A 20,562-nucleotide genomic window follows, 5' to 3' on the forward strand; every position below is an offset into this window, starting at 1 on the left:
TTTTAAACCCATCCGAAGAAACTGACAGAACCGTATCACACTTTCCTCAAGCCTTTTAAATTAGCTGATTTTTTGTTAATATATTTTAATATAAACTTTCATACTATACTTCTGAGCTCATAAGCAGATTTTTTAGAGACATGTAGTCCTCACAGGAAAGCCACTGCAAACATGATTTATTAACATGATGCTGAACATTGAATGAAATATAAAGTATTTAAAATGACTCTCATCTCACGCAGCAGTTATATTAATCAATTTGACACAGATGAAGAACATTTTTCTGCAGAATAATCATAATCACGATTTTCCACTAAGTTTTATGTCTAGTGAGGCGTTTTATTTTTATATACACTCTAAGGGGAATCGTGACAAGGATGGTAGGACGTCAACCACAGTGAAAAATCAGAAGAAGAAAAGACATGCGCTTGAAGTCAGAAATAAAATCAATTCAATTCAATTCAATTCAATTTTATTTATATAGCGCCAAATCACAACAAAAGTCGCCTCAAGGCGCTTTATATTGTACAGTAGATAGCACAATAATAAATACAGAGAAAAACCCAATCCAAACCATAATCATCACAACACAGGCAGTTCCACGCAAAACTCTGAGAGCAATGGAAAGAAGGAAGGTGAGAGTTAGTGAGTGAGTGAGCAGCCATCAGGAAGACTGACAAGTACCTGCTGGTTAACCAATCAAACCCAGTGTCGGCTGACAAGGAACAAAAGACTACAGTTGTTATACATGTGAAAATCACAGCTGACAGATATATCAGAACGAAGGGACACAAGAAAAACTGACAAGTACCAAGGGTTGAAGGAACACCTGAATCAGATGGATGGTTAAGTTCAAAGTGCTCCCACTGGTAACAGGAGCTGTAACCCCCACACCCATCCCACCCCACCCCAGCAGATTCTATGCTCAACATCCCAGGTCTCTTTTAGGAGGAATGCACAGATATTGCTAAGAATCTGCACAGAGCCCTAAGGCAAAAGTCTGAGGAAGGCAAACAAACCACCACCCAGGGTGGAGGGAGACCTTTCTTTTTTATACACGGATGGATTTGAAGGTTTTATCATTGAAGCTTTAATGACCATCTTTAAAGCTTCAGTGTGAGGGAGCATAAATTATTGATCTAGCAGGCAGTACATTTCTTTCTCTCTCACTCGCTGCATGTTTCACCTTGTTCTGTTGCAGCTCGTTCAGTTCAGTGAATTTAGACTGTAAATGAAAAATCACAATAACTACATGAGAGCAACAGAATAAATTGGTGTTAATTACAACGCAAAATTTAATTTCCACAAGATAGCAAAGCACCAAGGATAGCAAAGAGCTTGAATGGGCCATTAATAAATTCATGGCTAAAATAATAGTTCTGTGCACATCTGGTGAGCAGGTGTTAGTTTGTAGCAGGACAGTCTTTGTTGTTCAACATAATCTGCTTGTCAGCCTTTTATCAACATGCTGGCAATATGTATCCGATATATTCTGGAAACTCCTGGAAGTCCTTTCGTAGTCAACAAAGGTAAATTGAATATTGCAACTCAAAAAGTGGATAAACAAAAATTTCATTGGGTGTATGCTACACTACACCCTTTTCTCAGTACTTTGATCTAAATTGGGCTCCTGGGATCCAAACAAAAAGGGTGTGGCATACGTGTGTGTGTGTTGTGTAATTTCAGCATGAGCTTTTAAGTAGCTGCTGTATGTGCGTTTTAAGCAGCAGAGGCGCATGCACATGCAGGCTGAGGTGGATCTCTCTCTGTATTCTGTCTGTCTCGATCACATCATCCACAAAAATAACAGGCTTGCACACAAAGCCAAAATAGCTGTCTGTTTCAATGCCAGGGCAATGCCTGGAATCAATTTATACCCAGTTGTTCATGCAAGCTTCTCATTGCATATCATTAAGAACATGGACTGGGTGGAGGTGCTTTAAGTCAGGTTGACCCAGCTTCTGTTGCAGACTACAAAGTCCAGACAAGAAAGCAGCCAATCCAAACAATTTCACATCAAATTAAGAAATGATGGAAGGGTCAAGGGTAAAAAAAGAAAGACAAAAAGCATCAAAAGCTTTTGTCTTGGCCATTTCATTTATGAATACAACGTTCTTCTTAAAAATATACCAGAGGAGAAAGCAGAGAGAAGTACAGCTGACAGGCCTGACTGGAAGGGAGAAAAATTTTCCTCTTTCACTTGAGGCTAAAAAGCTGATGGTTTCCTCAAGTAAACTGTGGCCTTTGGCTGCCGGCCCAGTCATGCACGGCAGTAGCGCTTTGCCAGTTCTTCCCACTGACTATACGTCGTTGACTGTGTGTGTGGAAAGTAAATGTTTTTTTTCCTCTGCCAACAGTTGTGTTCCTCACTTTGGGAATGGAATGCTTACAGTAGACATAATACAAGAAAAGCCAGAGATTTCAGACATATTATGTGTGTGTGTGTATTTAAAGTTTTCTTACTCACTTGCTATGAGAAATGAGATTCTGAGATCTTAAGACTAGTTCAAGTACAACTCTATGAACATTTTTAAAGGTCCCTAAGCTCTACATCTGTAACTCACTGTGGGATTTGCATTTCTACAAGTGTCGTCATGAGCAAGGTGAAAACATGCTTTAACATTACATTATATACATTATAAGTCAAGTACAGGTTATACCACCAAGCTTGCAATTTCCTCTGAACACAAACAAGAGTTTAGTCAGGAATAGCCATGAACTAAGAGAGAAAAGCAAACTTTTTCAAAGACAAGATTGTTTTTCTCAGAAAAGCAGAAGAGAATGAAAGTAGGAAAGAATATTTTTGGTGGATGAATTGTGAGCTGACAAAGCCAAATTTGACATTTGAGTATGTCGACTGTAGCAGTGTGCTGTATACAGGTAATACTGACAAACTAATGGTAGTTTAGGAAAGGAACTTGAGCTACCCCTCATTTCAGCCTGAATGTCTTGTACTTTTTTAAGTGTCATCTTTAACAAAAGTTCTGTAGGCTTTCAGAAGGTCTTTCTAAACATAATCTGCCTCTTCACTCATATTTAGTCCAGTCCTTGTACATAAACATTTTCAGAGGAATGTCTTTTGTTGTTCCTTTGCTACTTATTACTGACCTCTGAAGAATACAAAAGGCACATAACAATTTAGCAAAGAACCAATTTTAAATTGTATTTTTAAGCACTTTGTCGCTAGCAGCCTGTCACAAAAAACACAATTTGTTTAAAATTCTTCAGCTGAATCTATGAAAAAATGCCAAAGTAATGCAGTTTGACAGCCATTAAAATTGTACTGTTGCACTAAGAAGGTGATTCCCAAAGAACTACTACCTACAAACTTGGCACGTGTTGGCAAGGATCTACAGCAAATGAACAGTATTCAAAATTCATCTTCTTAAGAAACAGGGCAGGAAAAACAATGCAGCAAATACCTGACACAACACCTGACTGAGTTGATCCATCAACTGTTTGCCGACGCCACAACAGAAATGGTGCCAGCGGAAAATGCAAAATGTTTGATGGAGTGACAAATCCAATCTTAAGATTCTTGGCTCAAATCTTTGTCAGTATGTATAGAGGAGGTCAGGAAAGAGGTACAGTGAGTGTCAACAGCAATCTGTAAAGAATGGTCAGTCACAGCTGGTGCTACATTTTACACAGTGTGGGGGGTCTTGTCAGAATCGATGGCAGAAAAAGTACTGTCAGGTTTCAGTCCACCGTGTGTCTGATTGGCAGTGGCTTCGTTTTTCCAACATAACAATGATGTGATACTGAAAAAGAACAACAAAAATAAAAAACAAAAAAAATTCAGGGTGTATGAAAAAGAATAAATTGATTTCAATGTGTTATTTACTGCCATTCACTGGTAATGATCAAAACATGTATTGTTAGAGAGGGAGATTTGCAAGTTTCACGTGGCTGGCAGCAGGTAGCATAACAACAGCACTGGCTCGAGACATGCTCACAGTATGGAACAAATAGTGTCCAGAGGGGAAGACACTGAGCACTTGTAAACATTTCAAGTTTTGTATTTTAAAATTTACCACAGGTTTCCATGTACATTACTTTAAGAAAACAGATGATTCTTTTTGATTCACCCTATAGATGTTTTCACCTGTGGTTTGGGGTAAATACGACCCTTTAGAAAACCTTTTTTTTTTAACCCATGACAGTGTACCAACAACGCAACACTACAGTTATCAGACAATGCTCCTAAGTTCAATACATCACACACTGTGTCCCCTTGACTAGAAGCAGTAGCATTTCTTGAACAAAGAACAACTGTATCAGTTCTTTGAGGCTTAAATTACATTTTGATGTAAGTGACAAACACCTCTAGTTTAACACAATAATCACAACAAAAGTAAAGAAGCTGGTCAGATAGTACAAAACCACAAAGTATCTGTTAGAAGTGAGTTGGTGGTGGGAATAAACAAAACAGTGGATTAAACCAAATTACTTCTTCCTCATTCCCAACAGAACGTCAATGCAATGACATATTAGTCTTTGATAGACCAAGCCACAGCAGCTGATCCCAGACCAGTCCCTGAGGATCAGACACATCAGAGCAGCTGCCGATTCAGAAGTGATGCAAGTCTATAATAAGAAGAGCTCTCTGACAGCTTCTTACTGACACACACACACACACACACACAAACACCAGATCTTGCAACAGCTTGTACATTTGCAAGTCAGCTATAGATGAAAGGAAATTCCACTGGCTTACACCTTCACTCATGTAACCCTTACTCCTAACTCCAGCTGCACAGCCCAGCACTCATCTCTCCCACTCAGCTCATTTATGTTCAAGATTTTCTACACGCCTTGCTGATATTCTGACAACCTCCCCAGGCTGAGTCTCTTCTTGCTAGCACTTTAGTCAGTCTGAGTTAGTTGCATAACCATTTTTGTAAGAGCAGGCCACTCAGAACCAAATAATTTTGACAAGAATGCTACACATTGTACATATGAACGTAAACTGTGGTTTTGTATATGTATTGTGGTCCCATATCAAATTCATTGTTGTCCAGAGAGGATGCCATGATGATGGCAAGTTGAACAGCACCACGATAAGACAGCAGTGAGCCACAGACATCTCTGCAGCATCATCACTCCATCAGGCCAAGCACAGGTTCCAAATGACTTGCACATTTTGTAGCAGAAACATTTATCAAGATTTAAAGAAGGCAGTACAGACACATGCTCAAGTAATAATTATCTGTATGTCAAAATGCTGACATGAAGACAGTGCAATAGTGTGGTGTCATTAACATGGTATTAAACTGAAATTAGTTTAATCTCATTTTGTTACAGGCTTTAAACAACTGTGAGCTAACTAGGAACAACTAAAAAACAAAGTTACATATTGATATTTGCATTAGGTTTTGAGATCTGAGCTTACTCTGAAATTATGCACCACCTGGCTTAGATGACTCCATTTGTCTCAAATTTGTGTTGACCTGTGCACCATCTCTGTAAGCCGTTTGTGTATATCCATAACATCAAACACTTACCCAAGTCATCTAACTTCTTAATGCAATACATTCTATGTTAAACAAAAACTCAATTTAATACTCAGAACTGGTTAGCTATACTCACTATAGTTATACTACAGCTGGCGCTGGCTGTGGAGTTCCACACATGAAAGGCTTTTGCACGTTTCTCCTGCTAATCCAGCAGCAGAAAATCTTAGTGTTACACATCAGTTTGGTCGATGGTAGTACATTTTTTCTCTAATTTTTTTCTCCCTTTTTTTGTTTTGTTTTGTTTTCTCAATGATGGCTAGCAAATGTGCATGACCACCACCTGCAGGTGGTAGCGGAATATTGCATCCAACCATCCCATCAATTTGTCTCACATTCTTTTGTCTCACCCATTAATGTGGTCTGACAGAGAATGTTACAAACAGTTGTTGAGTCGGATGCATAGACAGAAGCTTGGGGTGGTGTGTTTGAGAATTTTAAACTTTGAACTACTACTCAGCTACCGCCCGGAGATTATGTAGGATGATGGTCACTAACCTGTTGGAGCAGAGTGGAGAGCAGACTCCACTTGCTTCCTCTGGTGGTGAACAGCAGCGCGGGAATAAAACGTTGCTCAAGGTTTTTGTTGTTGTTGTTGTTGTTGTTGTTGCTTTTTGCTCTATTTGTGGCTGAGCTTGTAACATCCTCAGAGAGATGTACTGTCACACTCTTGAGCTCAGGTTATATTTTATAGATGCTGCCCACAAATGAAAAGCTGCCCCTGGCAGCATCTGAAGGCGCAGCCGCCACAGAGGACCGCTCTAAGCCCGGCTGCGTTCAGAAAGGTACTCGCCACATTTGTACTCTCACAGTTTCAGCCTGCGGTTTGCAGCTGCACGCAGCTGATGCGGGCTGTTTGGTGGGCAAGTTATCAGGCGTGTGCCGAATGCTGCACGGTCCAATCAGCACCAAGTGTTCGGGAGCGCTTAGCTTTGCCCGCAAGTCGTGGCAGGACGGGCGACGTGCGTTCAGCAAACCTGCCCGGACCCGCTGCTGAGTCCACCTGGTGAACTGCGATCTCCTCAGTAACACGCGATAAGCGCACTTAAAACACATTCACACGCATCTTTTCCCTGCACACCTGTAGATCGCCGTGACCAACAAACACATAACCCCTCACCACAACCTCACCATGTACAGCTCGCCCACGCCCAGAGAGAGAGGTGTTAGAATCCGCAGACACCTACCGACCTCATACAATCCGTGTCTCGTCCCAGAGTCCGCAAAGGCGCAGGGCGGAGCAGAGCAGTGATGAAGGGAGCGCTCATGTGTCAGCCGGTGTCCCTGTCCGAGCGCATGCTGCAGCGCCGCCTCTATTTACTCCAGCTGGAAGAACGACACGCCCACTGTGCGTGTGGGTGGGTGACAGAGAGAGAGAGAGAGAGAGAGAGAGAAAGAAATTTGGAACCATGTTTACATTTTTTGGCTGTTTGGAAGTGCTGTGCATGGGTGTTGCCAGGATTTTTAAACTGATGTGGAAAAAAAAGTATTAGGAAAAACAAATAAGTCTATAAATAAATGAAAACATGTATAATAAAACGCACAGGCCACGAACTCGTAAATTTATTTGTTGTAAGATGTCAATTTGTTTGAAAGCCTTCTCCGTACTGCCAGAAATCATCATCGGGAGATACTGTCTGTCCGTTTAGGTGGTTTTAAGACCGCAGTAAAAAGTAATAAAATGTTCATAACTGTGCTTCACGACACCACAGAGAGGACTTGCATGATTAGGTCTATCTACAAACTTCAGAACACTTCCTCCAAGTTATTGAGAAAACACGTCCAAGAAAAGCTGTGTAAAGATCTTTAAATATTAATAAAAATGAGAAAATAAATCAGCTGACTGAAATAACTTCACATAGTATCAAAATAAAAGTCATAATATAATATAATAATATGATATATAATATAAGCACTGAATTCACCCATCCACATTTGTAAAACTGCTGAGGAACAGTCAAAAGAAAACAACAAAGAGCCCAAGGCGATGACCTGACCAAACTTCCCATATCCTAGTCTATCTGCGCATCTGTATGATGCACGGGAACAAGCTGAGGCACAGAGACCCCACCCCGCAACCAACAGGACCAAAAGGATTAACTGGCACAAGATGGAAAGGTGGGTTTATGTTTGTTGCTGACTGGTTTAATATCACCATTCATTTTCATAATAATTTTTTTTTTTTTTTTTACTTTAGAATTCGCCTTTTAAAAAGTTCTATTTGGTATTTCACATAATTTAAGGCAAGTTTTAGTTATTAAGTGAAAGAAGCTATTGCAAACAGGTCTGGACTTGCTGATCTTTCCATCTGTCCTATTATCATGAACATGACACACAGAACATCAGTGAAGAATTTCTTCAAGTCTTTTCTTGGAAATACTCAGAGGTGCAAGGTCACAAGGTTAGCTAGTGGGCTGTGTGCTGAAGGTAGAGCAGGTTGCACACTAATCAAAGGGGCAGTGGTTTGATGACTGACTCCCTCAAACTGCATGCTGATTGCACCTGATGCATGCATTGGCTTGTGAACGGAAAGTTTACTGGTGGAGGCCACTGACATTTGTTCTGATGTTGTTGTTGCTGGTTTTTTCCACTAGTTTTTTTCCCCACCATTTTTTGTTTTTGCATTTTGCATTTTGCTAGGGTCAGTGTCGCAGCTGGCCGCATGAGGTGATGCTCCGTTGTGCAAGGAGGAACAAGATGAGCATACAAAACGACCTCCAGCAGGCTCCCAGTGTAAATATCTCTGACCAAACAATCAGAAACAGACTTCCCAAGGGTGGTCTGAGGGCCTAACATCCTCTAGTGGGCCCTGTGCTCACTGTTCAGCACCATGGAGCCCAACTGGCATTTGCCACAGAATACCAGAATTGGTAGGTCTACCACTGTCATCCTGTGGTTTTCACAGATGAGAACAGGTTCACACTGTGCACATGCAACTCAAGACAATGTTACTGTGGTGGGGTGTGGTTTGTGGCTCAGCTGCAGGGGAGGGGTGGAGCAGAGGGTTCAGGGTCTGGTGACAGGGGAGGTTGGCCCACACAGCTATTCTCCATCAGCTGTTCATGCCTCACTACTTCAATAGGTTCCGCAGTGTCACTTAGAAGATAGCTGGAAAGCTGCACAATCAAAGAGAGTATTGTAAATAAAGCATCCACGTACCTTCAACGCTGGGTGCCTTGGGTCCTTCTTACCGCTGTTATGTTGCCTGTAATATTTTTCAGCATGACCAGTTTGGTGGTAGATCAGTGATGGTTTGTGGAGGCATATCAATGGAGGGACAATCAAACCTCTACGGGTTAGGCAACAGCACCCTGACTGCCATTAGGTTTTGGGATGAAAACCTTGGACCCATTGTCAGACCCTACGCTTGTGCAGTGGGTCCTGGGTTCCTCCTGGTGAACAACAACATCCAGCCTTGTGTGGCAAGCATATGCAGGCAGTTACTGAAGGATGAAGGAATTGATACCACTGATTGGCCCCCACATTTGCCTCACACATGGATCCTAGAATGCCTGGAACTAGATCAACAGGACCCTAAAGAGCCATCATCTTTAATTTGATGGGGATGTGGTGAAAACACTAGAGTCCACATGTCATCAAGTGTGGGCATTACAAAGGAGATGGTCTGTCCCCACTGCTGTTCTGCATAAGCCTGAATCCTCTCAGCCAGATCATCAACAAAACTGGTCACAGATATCAACTACAGAGCCACCTTATCCACACAGATGACATCTGCCAGGAGTGAACAAGACATTCATTTACTGATCCACACCAGTAGGATCTACAGCAATAATACTGGAATGCTGCTCTGACTGAAATAGAGGAGTCAGGGATCCAAAAGTCTCAAAGTGAATCCTCATCCCCGCTTGTCTTGGTTGTCAAGCTGAATGGTTACCTACACATTTCTAATGACTTCAGATGGTTGAATGTAAGAACAGTTAAAGACACACATGCATTGCCTCATGAGTCGGATGCACTTTGCTGCACTCGGTGGAAATGCCTTCTGTACAATGGACCTCACAGGGTTGTACAATGTCAAACTCCATGAGGATGATAAAAGAAAACACAAGCATTCTCCTCCCCATTTGGCCTTAATGAGTACAACAGGATGATCTAAGTGTATTATGCTACCTGGACAACCTTATGGTCTATACGTCATTTGAACAGGTAGAACTTGAGCATCAACAGATGGTTTTCTCATGTGCAGTGGAGACAAGCATTCAGGGCTTTGAAACAAGAACTTGTCCGTAGTGTCACATTAGCCCATTTTAATGCAGATGGGCTTCATCCTTGCAGCTCTTGTTTCTTTTGATGGCCTTGGAGCCGTCCTCCTACAGTTTCCGCCTGATGGAAAGATTGCCAGACCAGTGGCATTTGCCAGCAGGACCTTCTGACACTCTCAGCTAAACTGTCCAGTGCATCATTTGGACTTTCTTTCTCTGAAATGGGCAATCTGTTCAATTTTACTGGCAAAACCACCAATCTATTCAGGAAAAACTCAGGCTGGGACACAATAAAAGACAGGAAAACTGAGGGCTTAAAAAAGGGTAATTAGAAAGACTGAACACAACTGGGGAAAAAACTCACAGGTAAAGTAAATCAGTAAACACGACAATCAAATAACACCGGCAGCAATTTAGCAAAGAAAGAAGATACAAAAAACATTAGGGAAGTTGAAAATACAGTCAAAACTCTACTGACTGATCTGAGTGTAAAACCAAGGAGATCTAAAAAAAAAAAAAAAAATTTAAACAAAATTCAAAACACTATACAAAGGAAACACAACCTCAGCTAAGGACAAGGTAAAAGCAGAAACCAAGAACTCAAAATACTCTGGAGAGATGACAAAAAGTAAACAACAACTTCAACCAGATAATTACAAAAGAAACAATCAAAGGAGAAAAACTAAACAGCAAACAAGTAAAGAATCAAGATCAATGCAATTAAGCATTAACTAAACTTACCGGTTCAAAACTCAAAACACTGGGTCAAAGATCCAGGACCATATGCAGAAATGTACACATGCTTACTTCCAGACCAAACAATGCACACATGGATACCATTCAGAGCTTCTTGTGCTAGGGAGCAACTACTCTGCAATATGTGGCAATTCCCTCCAGTTATTATTAGGGACTCCAAAAAAGTATATGGTGCAAACTGTGCAAGCACGCTAACTGCCTGAGTGGTCCCTTGGACCACTGTGAGCAACATCAGACGTTGCACTGTGGTCATGCCAGCAACGCATCCATCCAAGTTACATGGTTTATTAAAAGAATCAAATTACAGCATTTACATTCCTGTTAGAATGCTTTTAATTAAAGGCTTTAGCCCACTTACAATGAAAATGACAAAAGTCTTGTTCATGGCCTGTGTAGTATGTTCACATATTTGGATGTATACATATTTATTTTTAGCTATGGCAAAACATAAACTGCTAACCAAACCAAGCTGACTATAAACTCCAATATTGAAAACATACTTAGGATTTTTATTATAAAGCTCTGACTTGTATTATGAGTATGAGCCAGAGTCTGAAGCTCCTGCTATGCACTGGGTGAGACTGTCCTACTGTTGTCTGGGAGAGAGTCCTGTAACTCTTTGTCTGCAAAATACAGTATATATATGATTATATGCATTTCTACTACTCATAAACTAGTGACAGCATTTAATGATAAATATCCATAGATAAAAATTGTAAATAAATGACATGAGATGAGCAGAATTCTAATTGAGAACTTAAATTTCATCTTATTTTTCCTGTGTTGCACACTTTGTCCCAGCTGAACCCCCTCTGCTTCTTTCACATTGGGTGTGAAGGTCCTCCTTCCGGGGTCAGGGTGGGGCTCCTGTTCTGGAAGACTTGAGACATGTACCCCTATTAGAGATAACATTTTGTTCTCATTAAAACTTTCACATTTTGCATAATTACATGTGTGCTGTAGCACAAGCATGTGATAATGTGAAAATTCCCTTAACGCTGTAAAATATATAATTACACTGTTTTTATTAGCATTTCTACTACTCATAGTAATAGCATTTAATAATTATTAACTATTATAGATGAACATTCCTAATAAATTACACTAGAAAAAGCACAAAGCTGATTGAGAACTTAAATTTCACCTTATTTTTTCTGTCTGTCCTTCTCACATCTCCAATGGTTGTACACATCGTCTTCACTCCACATCGGCCACACTGTTTTGCTTGCTAACGCCGGTTAATGGCTTTGATTAGCTGCGAAAATATGTATGTGAATTGCATTACTGGCCAGAGCAGCCAGTCACCACTCACTCACTGACTAACAAAATGGCACAGAATGAATTGTTATGTGTTTTTTTATTTTTCAGCCTGGATTTTTTTTTGTGCGCAGTGCAGATTTTCTGTGTTCAGAGATCACGTCAGCACGCGCACAGCTTAGAGGAAACAGTGGTCCCACAGTCTTTTGATGATGTTACACTGTCATTTCTTCCCTGGGCCAAAGGATGTGAAATCAGGGCAGGGCAAGGACCTTTCTGTGTGGACTTTGCATTTTTCTTCTTGTGATTGTGTGGGTTCTCTCCCATTTCCTCCCATGGACAAAGGCATGCATGTTAGGCTAATTGGTGATCATCTGTTGTTATCTGTTGCTCTGTGATGGACTGGCAACCTGTACAGAGTCTACCCTGTACAGAATGTACCTGACAACTGGGAGAGGCTCCAGCCCCCCTGGAACCCAAGTGTTTAAAAAGGTGGATGAATGGAAAGAACAATCCCAGTGGATGCAGTGGTCAGCCATCCGATAGCATCAGCTATTTAATTTGTCATGGACTCAGTCAGTGCATTTAAGTTGGTACATCTTCCACAACAGCTGAGAGCAGAGGTTGACAGTATAAAATACACACTATAAGAGAGCCAGAGATTAATAATAACTAATAGTTAAATGCAAAATGGTGTATAAACAAACACAGAGTTAAAAGAGGTGAATGAAGGAGAAATGCTCAGTGAATGATGGGAAGCCCCCAGCAGCCTAGGCGTATTGCAGTACATCCAAGGAAGGAGTCAGGTTCAACTGATCCATCCCTAACAATATGCCTAATGAATAAGGAAAGTTTAAGCCTAATCTTAAAAGTACAGAAAATGTCTGTCTCCTGAATCCAAAGTTAGAGCTGCTTCTACAGAAAATGGACCTGAAAACTAAAGGCTCTTTGCTCTCAGACTGCGGGCTTACTTGTGGTTCCTAGGGTACTAGTACTAGAATGGGAGGCAGTGCTCTATTGGGGTAATACAGTACTATAAGGTCATTAAGATAAGATGGGGCTTGATTATTCAGGACCTTGTACAGTAAGTGAGGAGCAGGCTTTGAAATTAGATTCTGGATTTAACAGGGAGCCAATGCAGAGAACCCAGTATGGCTTCAGTACTGTTGCTGCAAATGTCTCTCTTAATGAAATGAAACTAGTGTTACGGGTTCAAATATTGAGGAAGAGTACAAAACAATACAAAACAATGATTTTATTTGAACACACGCGCGGGGAGATAATTACTGCACACAATCAGCATGGATCTCCATCAGAAATACACTTCAGATTGCTTTTATATCATCAGGGTATTATAATGCCCCCTCTTGCGTTTACAAGCACATAATTTGCATCTTGAGAACATTATTTGCCTCTTTTACAGACATGAGCAATTTTAAGAGCTAAATGCAGACACAGAAGTTCCCCTTTCTGGCATCTTCTTCCAAATAAGGCGATGGTCTCAGGCCATTGAGGTCCCCATGGACTTGTCCTCTTCTTCTGTCACCTGTTGTCAAGTAAACTCTAGTGCAACATGTTGCTGAATACATTCAGGCCTGTTTCTAGGTTATATATGTTATATGTGTGTTTTGTAAGCATGTATTGCAATTTTACCTTTTCCAGCTCAAAGCCCTTACACAATAGATTGCCTGGACGTTGCGCCACGCAAAGCTTCTGACCTTTAATTAATTTGGCTGAGCTTCAACTCTTTTAATGAGCACAGAACTGCAATGTGTGTATAAAATGGTTATAACTGCATCTGTAATAAAGGTTAATCTGAGGCCAGCATGTTTAATAACCATCTTAACACAATATCAATGCTGTAGATTATATTGTAGCAGTAAAATGATTTCTTTAATCCCACAATTCCCTCTCTTGACGTCTCTTCCAGATACGTCACCCCACCGTTTGTTGTGTCACTCCTTAGTCCATTCAGCCGCCTCTAACCCCATTAATGGCATCATAGGCACCGCAACACCGTTCCCAGGTCCCCTGCCCTCGCTCTGACCCTCTCTCGCCGTCCTCTGGCTCAGCGAGTGAGACAACAACCTCATGTCTTCTAGGTAATCAAGTAATAAAACGCCAGCTCCCACTTGAGAACACTTCATGCTTAAGTAGTCTGTGCTCCTCTTCTGGGTCCCTCTCTCGTGGAAATCTTCCCCTGTAAAGGATAGAAAACAAAACGCCTCTCTCTGCTACACCTCACTAATCTACTGTGTTCATCTAAGGTCCTTTAATCATTCAAAGTTGGTTCACAATATCATGTTCTGGGCTCTATCCTTTATATTAACTTTACTTAATCTTAATTTACTTAATGTCAATGCTCTTTATGTGTGTGTGCAACACTTTTAGTTCTATTAAACACACCCAGGGTAAGATATACACCATCCCCATGTCAGCCTAAATCTCCGCTAGAAAGCACACTCCAAGATTTTCTATCAGGATTTACGCCTCTTTTTGCTTCAAGCATAACATGCAAAAGTTACCGTTAATGACAGTTAGACAAGTTTCCATTATCTACAACATTTTTGTTTCACCCGTCTCACCCCCACACGTTTCCTGTTCACTTATTGCATACTTATCTTTAACACATTCTGCATCACTAGTTGCTAAGCAGAAATAAAGCAAGATGTCTTCCACCTTTACCCTAGAAAATAAATCTATGTGATGTTTGTGTATGTAAGCATGTTGTGCATTCCTTCATTACACTCCACGCCATCCCTGCAATATACCAGTTCAGACAGTCACGCTGAACGAAGCTTAAGACCTTCTTAAGGCTGAGTGCTTAACAGCTCTTTATGAGCACAAGGCAATGTGTGTATGAAATAATTATAAACGCTTATTCTACTAAAACACATCCAACCCAAATCAGAGATTTTCAATCAGTTAAGCTTAAGCATATAACCAATCACTTATGCATAAGTTTTACCGTACTTAAATTATCAGACACCTAACAAGTCAGAAAATGATCCTAAACCCGTTATTTCAAATTAAACCTTAAATCCCCAATTAAACCTTAAATCCCCCCTTTTTGACATATCTTATGTGTCAAACTCAAAATGCTTCACCCAAGCTTAGGAAATTAAAAGAAAAAGGTTAGTCATATCATTTCTCAAAAGACCTCAGCAATCTTCCTCTCAGGTATATCTGCTCCGGCCCTGCAAACCTGTGTTTAAGGAATGAAATCAATTTAATCATCATGTCCAATCTTTTCAAACTCGTGGCTCCGTCCAGAGCCTGCATCCTTGGAACTTCCTAGAAACAAAACCTGTGTGTAACCTGAACTTCACATTTCATACTCAGTTTTCCCCACTTATGATCCAATCCGTGTTATAGGAAAGAAAACTTAAAACAGAACAGTTATCAGTCATGTGTTTCTTCAGTTAATAGTAACATGAGTTATATCAAAAATGTGTCCCCTTTAGCATTTGGCATTTTCCCAACAATATAGTGTAATACCATAATCTAACCCCAGTCAATAAAACAGAAATTTTCTCTTTAAAGCAAACATCAGCAACCCAAAATTAGCAGCCAAAACATTAACTCTTCAGCTCCACACTCTTATGTAAACCTTCAGTCTCCCCTCTGTTCTCTCTCCACCTCCTGCTCCGGCCAAAAGCAAAGCAAAGCAAAGCAAAGCATCCCCTTTCTCTTCCTGGCATGGTAAATTGTTTGTCCACATTTATTCATCCTAACCTTGGTCCAGTCACAGTCCAATCACACACATTCACTCACACACATTCACACCAGATATTGCTGATAGTGGAGACTCCCGCGCAAATAATCAGATTCTCCACCCTCAGCAACGTGAGCTCATTCATTTGTTTTATTTCGATTTGTTTTTTGTAAACAGTTCTTTATTCTCTTCGACTGGATTGAGGTAGCCTTCTCCTCCGCCCATTGTAATCTGGAAAAGTCACCTTATATTTGTTCTCCCGGAAATTTTACAGCGCTGTTAATTCACTCTCTTCCAGGCCTGCTTAGAACAAAAATGAGAAAAAGAGAGCTGGTTATTAGCTCATCAAAGCACAAAACAAAATCACCTGACAGGTTTTCTCTAAGTGCACTGTCACCAAATAATGGGCCCCTCTAATACATGTCCATGTTTAATAAAACTCCCTCTATTAAAATAAGAAAACAACCCAAACCTAACTGACAATATCAACCCATCCCTAAAACAACAACCCCAAAAATCTTAAACACATAAAAGTTTTGCCACAAGTTCTTCAGGGTCCTGACACTCCCAGGTCCACTGACCCGTTCAATACACCGAAAATCTCGTCAAAAGCTGCACAGTTTTGCACACAATAATGTTCCCCTTTAAGCACTTTAACATACTTATATTTAGCATAAGATATAAACCCATTATAACAATGTGTCATCACTAAATTATAAATTTCTTGTCCAAATCTGCCCCTCTGAACAAACCTGACCACTAGATTTAATTATCCTGTTACTTTACCATTATATATTTCACCAAGTAATCCTCCTCAGTCACTGCTCTGTTTCCTCAATTGAAAGCCTCAGTCACACAAACACACAGGAAACTTCTTCGTCACCACTCATTTCAGCTAATTTGCATACTGAGTCATATCTCAACAAGTTACCGTGACAAGAGAAATGCATGTTTAACCCTAGAACACTATCGCCGGGTGATTTATACCCGAGAAAATACATTTACATGATTTCTCCCTCCTCCAGCTGTAAACGTGTGGAGGAGCATGTGCCTTCACCATGGAAGTCTCAAATGTCCCAGGAATGGGTGGACCAAAGACCAGCTTTCCAGAGTCATTATTTTGTTTTAGGAGGTTTATTTTTCAGTTTGTTAGACATGGCACAGTTGAAAGTAAAAGAAGACCACTCTAATTTGTCATGTGTTGTCATATTTTGATATATTTGATTACTTTTCATTGGTTATATTATATCGGGTAAAAATCACCCGGCACTAGTGATCGTGTTACTATTTATAGCGATAGTGTTCTAGGGTTAAACATTACCACCTTATTGAATTATTTTCATTTTCTTTCTATACTAATCACTTGTTTTGATCAATCTGTACAAGAGCACTTCTAATTCACTCTTTTAAAACTACTTTAATCGCTTTTTCCCTTTTCACATAAATCACTCCCTGAGTTATTCCTCAACTTCAAACTTTAAGTGTATTTTATTAAACATTCACACCATTCTATCACTCATAAAATTAGCAAGCTGATTTTCATTGCCTATGTTTGTGTTCTTAGCCAGGTTTAATCAATGTCTATGCATTAATCTTCATGAGCTCTCTTGTCTTTGTAGGGTTAATGCATTTTCTGTTTGTGTGTAATCTTGTATATGTTTCTTTTTGCAGTGTTTCAGACCCCTTCACAATTCTCCACTTAAACAGTCAGTTTTCTCTTTCCCCGATTTGCTAACCCAAAGTTTAATTTCCCACCTTAAATAACACCATTCCTTGTCCTCAGCCAGGAGTCAGAGCTTCCTTTTGATGTTCAGGGACACATCGCCCAGTAATGTTACCCTATAACTTTCTTCCGACCGCTGCATGTGGAAAATTGATCCAGGTCTGCTTTGCCCCTGAAAATAACACAACTGAGACATTTTCATTATTATCATCAGTGCTTAAACGACCCACTTCCCTCTCTTTCCCGTCAAACATACCAATTTATTTCATGTATGCACCTTGATAAATGTAAGCGTCTTCTTCCTTGCGTTCATGTTGTGTCGTCATGTTAATTGAGTGTAAGCATGCTTCTTCATTGCATATGTATTTTATAATCAGGTGTAATTCATGCATCTTTTCACTGAGCTCTGGATTCAAACTCTCTCACTTCTGATTCTCTCCAAAAATAATTTCACATGTAACAATTTGTGTATGTGTGTTTTCTACTCATTAATGTAAGTGTTAGTTATTTTCTCTCTTTAGTTTACCTTCTTTTTCTTTACCTCTTTGTTGTGATGTGGTGGACATCCCTAAACCTCCATGAGTTCAGCCTTCAATTTCAATCCAATTATATCCTGTACTCTTGCACTCGAACTCGTCCGGGCTTGACCTCTGACTGGTCCCTGTCCCGCTCTTCTCACAGTGTCCTGTGTTGTCTTGAAATCTCCACCAAACACAGTTTCTTCTTCTCTTTTTCTTCTCCGTTGATCTTTTCAGTCTTTTCTTTTAGGTTACTCCCAGCATGGCAAATATCACATCCAGTGCCTTCAACCAGTCATGTCACTTGTCAGGTTTCCAGCTTGAGATTCAACGCTCATGTTCCATCACCTCTCTGCATCGAATCATATCTGTTATTAATCTCTGTCTCTCTTCCACAGCATGTCTTTCATCCTGTTTTCCTTCTTTCACCCCAACCGGTCGCAGCAGATGGCCCCGCCCCTCCCTGAGCCTGGTTCTGCCGGAGGTTTCTTCCTGTTAAAGGGAGTTTTCCTTCCCACTGTCGCCAAAGTGCTTGCTCATAGGGGTCATATGATTGTTGGGTTTTTCTCTGTATTTATTATTGTGCTATCTACTGTACAATATAAAGCGCCTTGAGGCGACTTTTGTTGTGATTTGGCGCTATATAAATAAAATTGAATTGAATTGAATCAGTGGTGTTCATACATGCTGCTGCTTGACCCTTCAGTGTTATAGGTCAGTTGCACTGTCTTTTGCCTGCTGTTAACTCTTCAAGTCCACGATGTTCTGTCTGTCTTCATCAGGAGATTAACTGTCCTTTAAGCTTCTTCTCAGGCTGGGGACCAAGTGAGAGGTCAAGCTGTAAAATTTAAGCCAAAACCTGGCCTGTTTTTCTCCCAATTCTGTTAATCTATCCTTTTGCCGCTGTACTCAAGTTTTCAGGTTGAGGGAAGTCCACCTGTATTAACCCTAGAACACTATCGCTATAAATAGTAACACGATCACTAGTGCCGGGTGATTTTTACCCGATATAATATAACCAATGAAAAGTAATCAAATATATCAAAATATGACAACACATGACAAATTAGAGTGGTCTTCTTTTACTTTCAACTGTGCCATGTCTAACAAACTGAAAAATAAACCTCCTAAAACAAAATAATGACTCTGGAAAGCTGGTCTTTGGTCCACCCATTCCTGGGACATTTGAGACTTCCATGGTGAAGGCACATGCTCCTCCACACGTTTACAGCTGGAGGAGGGAGAAATCATGTAAATGTATTTTCTCGGGTATAAATCACCCGGCGATAGTGTTCTAGGGTTAACTAGAGATGGACCGATCCGATATTACGTATCGGTATCGGTCCGATACTGACGTAAATTACTGGATCGGATATCGGTGAGAAATTAAAAATGTAATCCGATACATTAAATATAAAAAAAAACACCTCACAAAACTTGCGACATGGTGTAACTCGGCTCATAACCGTAGCACGTCGGAGCAGTGTGCTCACGTGATAGAGCCTTGCTACCAAACCAGCATTTCATCTCCAAGGAAGTTATCCCAGAGAGAAGTAAAGCAAGTGTGTAAGTTCATCTCTGAGTGTTTGTGAAGCGTTCCCATGTTAAGCTTAACAACCGATATATGGAGCGACTGCCTCTCTCTCTCTCTCTCCCTCACCTTCCTGCAGCTACTTCAATCGTGAAACTGCTTAATGATCAGCTGATCGGCTTTTCTGTCGTGAGTCCGTCTCTCTTCTTTGTTTTTGGCCCACTTTGCACCAGAAAGAGGAAACCAGCGGCGGAACAACAGCAGCACGTTTAAGCTTGATAAGCTGTTGTTAGAATGTATTTAATATTACTTTCTACACCAGGATCCTTTTCTGTAGCTGACTGCTGGTAACTGTGCAGGGGCGGATCTAGCAAAGTTTAGCCAGGGGGGCCGATAGGGCATTAACAGGAAAAGGGGCACAAAGACATACTTTTCTTTCTTATTCTCATTTAAAATGTCTAGCTTTTAATAAATAATTATCTGAATCTTACACCTAAAGTTTTAATCTGATGTAAAATGTATAGAAGTCCATTACTGTATATAGTAACTGTTAAGTCTAATATACCCTAGTAAGCTATAGTACTTTTTCCTTTGGGAAGATACCATCTGTGCAGTCTGCAATTCTGTTGAAGAAAGATGTTGAATCTATTTAATTATTCTTGAAAAATAATTTAATTCTGTGCATTTTTTTTCACCCTGCATCAAATTAAAGTTGATTACATCGATTAAGCATCATGAGGTGGAGGGTGGGGGTGGTTCCCTATTTTTTTTTTGTTGGGAGTTTGCAACCCTATTAGTTAGGTTGCTTAATATTTCTGCTAAGTACTCTTTAAAAATACCAGAATAGGGAGGCTGGAGTAGGTTTAAGTTTATTAGATTGATCAGTGTTGCTGAACTATAAAATATTTTGGGTGCAGTGTATTTTTTACATACAGGTATAACAGAATAGCTTTAGTGTTATTGTTTATTTAAACTTGAGTATGAACTTATACAAAATGCAGCAAGATATTAAAAAAACAGTTTTATTGATTAAAAAACACACTATATTGGATTCATATCGGTATCGGGAGATATCCAAATTTATGATATCGGTATCGGTATCGGACATAAAAAAGTGGTATCGTGCCATCTCTAGTATTAACACACTAAAACATGTAATTAATATCCTTTTCATTTCTTTTCTTAAAACCTCCATTTGCTTCATATGCCTAGAGTTTAACTCCTCTGTTTTTCTCTCTGGGTGCTCCCTTGACACAGTCAGTTCCTTTTATGGGCATGTAAAGTTCCTGTCACACACACACCACTTCCTGTCACACACACAGCTAC

At 40.2% G+C, this 20,562-nt stretch overlaps 1 protein-coding gene across 4 annotated transcripts in view; it reads right to left on the minus strand.

Annotated features, from left to right (window-relative positions):
* Nucleotides 1–6,822, minus strand: part of LOC116323724 (cell migration inducing hyaluronidase 1) — a 195,401-nt gene extending 188,579 nt beyond the window's left edge. For 2 of the 4 annotated variants that reach the window (XM_039622722.1, XM_039622579.1), the window contains exon 1: nucleotides 6,705–6,794. The gene's annotated coding sequence lies outside the window, so the exon portion shown is untranslated. Of the gene's footprint in view, nucleotides 1–6,011; nucleotides 6,126–6,700 lie in introns of those variants that run through there. The other 2 variants (XM_039622636.1, XM_039622679.1) reach the window with 2 other exon arrangements.
* Between the last annotated feature and the right edge of the window lie 13,740 nt (nucleotides 6,823–20,562).

Source organism: Oreochromis aureus, linkage group 1, assembly GCF_013358895.1.
Source record: "Oreochromis aureus strain Israel breed Guangdong linkage group 1, ZZ_aureus, whole genome shotgun sequence".
NCBI classification, from domain to species: domain Eukaryota; kingdom Metazoa; phylum Chordata; class Actinopteri; order Cichliformes; family Cichlidae; genus Oreochromis; species Oreochromis aureus.